A 6,112-nucleotide genomic window follows, 5' to 3' on the forward strand; every position below is an offset into this window, starting at 1 on the left:
TTAACTTTTAAATCCTTGATCATGGATCCTTATAAGGCCAGCTGCGCTAGATTTTACATGTTAGTTTTGACCCAGCCTCTCCTGGGCTTTGGTGCAGCGTTTATCGAGTTGAGGCACAACCGTTTTTGACATCCTTGTGTACAAAGCGATATACAACTTCTGTCGATTTTATAAAAACCTCAAAAAAGTAAGAAAAACATATATTGCCTTTAAAAGGTTTTTTTTCCCCTAATTTTCTTTCCTCCCTAATTTCTTTCATATTTAAATGAAAGGTTAAATTCTAGCTCATTATATCATGAGTTAGACAAACAAATACCAAGTTTTGAAAGATAGCTGAATTTGATACAAGGCAAATACTGAATTCATCCGTCCTACTCACTCCAATTAATATACCTTTCTAATCAACTTTATTTTGATATCAAGCCATATATATCAGCATGGGACCTTGAAAACAAAAATGAGAGAGAGAGAGAGAGAAGAAAAGGTTCTATGCATGATTCAATATGAAGAGTGTCTAGTCTTAGTGGTGAAATAGATTCTGCACCATGTCACAAGGAAGGGACCGTTGTCTTGTCATTCATGAACCGCAACATACGTGTTCTCCAGATTCTCTAGTTTAGCATCATCATTGATCAATCACCTGATTATCAAAGTAATCCATTTTTCAGAAAGTAGATTATTATTTAATACTTTCTCATCCCAATGTGTTCTGACATCTTTTTGGGAGAACAAATCATCAGCTTTAACTTCCTTTGTTTAACTTTCCCCGAAAACAAAAGTGCCATCCTTTCCTTGCCGTGGGTTATTTACGATACGAATCCTCTAAAATATGTCGCAAAAACAAAAAAGTTGTGTGTGTCCCCTATTTTTTGTATTATTCGTTCCTTGATAATATATCATACAATTTATTGTTGATTATATAAGATCAAAGTACTATAAGGCATAATACTGGTCATGGTTTGTACGAGTGAAGGAAGATTCAATGAAAGGAGAAAGAGAGAAATCTCCATCTTAATTGTTTGGCACACAATAATTTAAATTCTAAAGAATTAACACTTCTCTCAAATAAGGGATATATCATAAAGTAAATACACAAACATTCCTAAACTTTATATCCAATAGCATCATAAACTTTAAATTTATTTATTATATAAATTATCTCTCAATTTTTTAAAAACAGTACAATCTGATCTTTACAATTAACAAAAAGTTAACTTTAACCACTAGTTAACTGAAAAATGACAAAAAAAAGATTAAAAAAAAAGTGATCCTTTCCTGTAATTTTTTAAGTTCTTTGTCTGTAATGTTTGAATCTTTTATTATAATTTTTTATTCTTTTCTATAATTTTTAAAGTCATTTTCTATTATCTTATAGTCAACTAACGATCAAAATTAACTTTTGTTAATAGCAGAGACTAAATTGCACTATTTTTAAAAATTTAAAAAATAATTTACATAAGAAATGAGTTTAGGGTTTATAAAGCTATTGGTAAAATACAAGGATACTTTTCTCATTTACCCTATATCATATAAATATATAGTGCCTCACAATGTGGTAAACCAAAGTTCAAATTCCCATTAGGAGATATGCTTACATTTAATGCTTGACAATACCTTGAATAGAACTGCTTCCAATGAGATAATGCCTGTAGATAACCCAAAAATAATAATAACAATAATAATAATAAGGGATATATCATATATGGAACATGCTCTCACTCTCCATTTCTCCTTTCATTTCGCATAAAATGATTTCATCATACCAAACATGACCTTGGAGAATATGAAAATTAGCTGGCTAGTGATGCTTGTGATTTTTGAGAGTGATTTTATCGTTTTACATGAGTTTTTCTTACTCTAAGGGTATGTTTGGTTGGAGGAAGGGGGAGAAGAGCCCCTTTGGTTGGGTGGAGGGAAGCCCCTCCCCTCCCCTTCCCTCCAAACACCCCCCCGAATTGGAGGGGGGGAGGGCCTACCCTCTCCCTTTCCTCCCCTTGAACCAAACAGATTTTAAAGAGATCTTCTATGTCTTGATTAAGATGATGAGCGTCAGTCAACTTCACCTGAATGAAATCTTGTATGGTTTTCCTATATCCTGTTGTGGAAAAAGATGGTAGTTTTTTTCTTTTTCTATTATCATCATGAGCAACAGAGGCATGCTTACAGATTTTATTTTATTCTAGTTTTTCTATATCAAAGTAAAAAGGATGGCTTGTTCCAACGGAAAAGGATGGATTAACTAAAATGTGCACATGCTGACTCGTATTTTGGCATTAATTAATATCTACTCAAGAAATATGCTTCTTCAAATTTGCGTCCATAAAGCAACTCTTGTCCAAGAGAAGAATGTGATAGCAATATAACATAAATAATAGTCTACGTATATTGATACCATAAATCTTTTTTTAAAAAAAGGGGGGCCTATGTATAAATCAGTGTAACCTTATACTATCTAGACTCTTCAATTTGACTCCACTTGGACTAACTTCTTATATATATTGGCACAGACTCGAATTAGAATGCCATTTCAATCTTTAGTCTTCACTCAGCAACTTCTCAGCTAAACAAAAATGGCTGAGTCTTCAATGCAAAGAGGAAGCTCAATGAGTTTTGTTGCCACTAATGTTATTGATGGTTCTGATGACTGTTTCAAGAGTAGATTCCAGGTCTCGGCATTACAAATGGGAGATAAAGTACGAGTACAGATCTCCAGATTGCTTGAAGAAGCTGACTATGACCATCAATGGGAGGAGTCCTGGACCAACAATCTTGGCACAGCAGGGTGATACAATCGTTGTTGAAGTCAAGAACAGTTTGCCAACAGAGAACACTGCAATCCATTGGCACGGTATACGACAGGTAATGCCGTAGTAGACTCTTATTCCTTTTTGTTTCGAATGTATACACAGACCAATCCTAACTACTGAGGTATAATGGTTGTATTTTTGCGCTACTGATGGCAGAGAGGAACACCTTGGAGTGATGGAACAGAAGGGGTTACTCAATGTCCCATTCTACCTGGGGATACCTTCATTTACAAGTTTGTTGTTGACAAGGTGAGCTTCTAGACAAGACAATGTGGCTAAAAAAAAAATTTCATCTTATTATTTGTGATGAAAATCAGCTTTTTCACTTTTATTCATTCTTTTATTTTTTTGGTGAAACATCCAGGCTGGTACATTTTTATACCATGCACATTATGGCATGCAAAGAGAAGCTGGGCTAGTTGGGTCCATTATTGTAGCTCTCCCTGAAGAGGAATCTGAGCCGTTTACCTATGAACATGACCATAACATCCTTCTCACTGATTGGTACCACAAAAGCACTTTCGATGAAGCCATAGGCTTGTCTTCTATACCTTTTGTTTTTGTTGGGGAGCCTCAAGTAAGTGGCATTACATGCTAACAGAGCATGCTTCTATAAAGCACAAAAACAAATCGAAAATTATTATGTTTACAAAGTGTTTTGTTTCATGTTCTTTCAGTCATTGTTGATAAATGGAAGAGGAAGGTTCAATTGCTCTCTGTTGGGTTCTTCTAGCTCGGTAAATGAAGTGTGTAAAGCAACAGATTCTGAATGCTCACCGTATGTACTAACAGTTGAGCCTGGTAAAACATATAGACTCAGGATTGGTAGCTTGACTTCCCTTTCATCTCTCAGTTTCCAAATTGAGGTACTTTAGCCACCTTTCATATGCAAGTCCATACCTTGAAAGCATAGAGATATAGAACATCTTTGGTTCCACATTAGAAACCACCAAAAGAGTTTCCAACGTGAAACCAAATACTCATATAGACGATATGCCTTGGGCAGTGTGAAATATTGTTTAACTCAAGTGTCTAAAACATGGAAATCAAAGATATGACCCTTTTGAAATGTCCAGACTCGGCAGGTCTGTGCAATTGTACAATTTCTAAATGTGTAGTGTTTAAGAATTGTATCATTTGTTTGCAGGGTCATAAGATGATTGTTGTAGAAGCTGATGGGCACTATGTGGAACCATTTGAGGTGGAGAACCTATACATATACTCTGGTGAGACATACTCAGTGCTTCTGAAAGCCAATCAAGATCCCTCAAGAAACTACTGGATCACCACTAATGTTGTTAGCAGAAAACCCTCAACCCCACTAGGGTTAGCCATCCTCAACTACTTCCCAAACCACCCCAAAAGAAAGCCCACAACAGTTCCACCACCAGGCCCTGTTTGGAATGATTCTTCATCACGCTTATCTCAAAGCCTTGCCATCAAAGCCAGGCATGGCTTCATCCAAACACCACCTCCTAAGGCAGATAGAGTCATAGTGCTTCTCAATACTCAAAACACTATAGATGGCTACACTAAGTGGTCCTTAAACAATGTTTCATTGACCCTTCCTACTACCCCCTATCTTATTGCCCTGAAGTATAATCTAACTCGTGCTTTTGACGATCAAACACCACCCCCAGAGAACTACGATTCTGCAAATTATGATATCTACAGCGTACCTCGGAATGTGAATGCCACTTCAGGGAACGGAATTTACAAGCTGGATTTCAATTCCACCGTGGATGTGATTCTGCAGAACGCCAACACGATGACCCCAGAGAACAGCGAGACACATCCATGGCATCTCCATGGGCACAATTTCTGGGTTCTAGGGTTTGGGAATGGGAAGTTCGACATTGAAAGTGATGGGAAGAAGCTGATGAATTTGTGAACCTATATTGAAGAACACTGTGCCTCTTCATCCTTATGGATGGACGGCGCTGAGATTCCAGGCTGATAATCCTGGAGTGTGGATTTTCCACTGCCACATTGAATCTCACTTCTACATGGGCATGGCGGTCGTGTTCCAGGAAGGCGTGGATATGGTGGGCAACTGCCTTCTTCCATTTTGGGCTGTGGAGACACCAAAGGATTCGTAGGCCTTGAGTTTTGTTTCTGAATCAACAATATCATTTTTATCTTCAAGAATCGTTACACATTAGCCGTAGCGATCAAAATTTACCAGTCACACTGAAGCTGCAGTACAGATCACCTGAGGTTGAACATGTTTTCACATGAATTATAGCCTTTTCTTCATGATTAAATGAACACCGTACCTTTGATTTCCAGTTTTACCAAATCTATTGAATATGTCTGCTTGATGATCTGTGATGGATTGTGACGTCCCTACGCCATACCGTACTTCAAATATATCCAAATAGATCCCAAAAGAGCAAAGACATTGATATATCTTTGATAGATTTTTCTTCTTCCTAATTTCTATTATCTTCCAAATCCCAACGTCAATATATCAGGATAAAATTTATTATTTTAGATAAATATAGCTCCTCCATGGAACGTAAATGATATGACTCCTTTCAGATTTGTCATGAAACATAAAGGAAAAAATAATAATAAAATTTTTTAAATTATATAAATAATAATTGTATTTCAAAATACTATAATTTCATTAAAATTTTTATAAATTTTTATGTTAATAAATTTTAAATAAAAAATATTATTTTATCTTTATTAATAAGGTATGATTTCTTAATCAAATCTTACAATCTTTAAATAAAATTATTATTATTTAAATAAAAATTGTGAATGAATTTATTATTTTGATAACTTATTTTTAATATTTAAAATTAAAATTTGATAAGTTTTAATTTTTAATTTAACTATTATAATTTAAAAATAAAATTATTATTCATTAAATAAAAATGTTATTAAAGCTCGTTTTTTCTATAATAAAATTACATTTAACAAGTTATGATTTATTATTTCAATTGTTGCGATTCATAAAAAAAAAATTATTATTTTTTAAATAAAATTTATAAGTGGGACTGTTATTTTTAATAAAGATAAAATAATTTTTTTATTTTAAATTTATTGATATAAAAGTTTTTTAAAAATTTTAGTAAAATTAATTCATTTCAAGTAAGCACATTAATATTTATATAATTCGAAGAGATTTTATTATCATTTTCTCAATATAAAATATGTGTTGAGAATGATAATTTAGTAATTAGAAACAAGTGAATTTTCTTAAATTACATCTTTCATGCAACAAACCTCTTAATGTACATGTCAAGAAAAAAAAAATCTAAATGAGCAAAGTACAATTCCCTGACTTAAAATATGTT

At 33.9% G+C, this 6,112-nt stretch overlaps 1 pseudogene; it reads left to right on the top strand.

Moving 5' to 3' along the window:
* Nucleotides 1-2,640: 2,640 nt before the first annotated feature.
* On the top strand, nt 2,641-4,926 carry LOC129297280 (L-ascorbate oxidase-like; annotated as a pseudogene).
* Nucleotides 4,927-6,112: the final 1,186 nt, after the last annotated feature.

The sequence above is a fragment of the Prosopis cineraria genome, unplaced genomic scaffold (genome assembly GCF_029017545.1).
Source record: "Prosopis cineraria cultivar Desert tree isolate PC_DT_omini unplaced genomic scaffold, ASM2901754v1 PC487, whole genome shotgun sequence".
Taxonomy (NCBI): Eukaryota; Viridiplantae; Streptophyta; class Magnoliopsida; order Fabales; family Fabaceae; genus Prosopis; species Prosopis cineraria.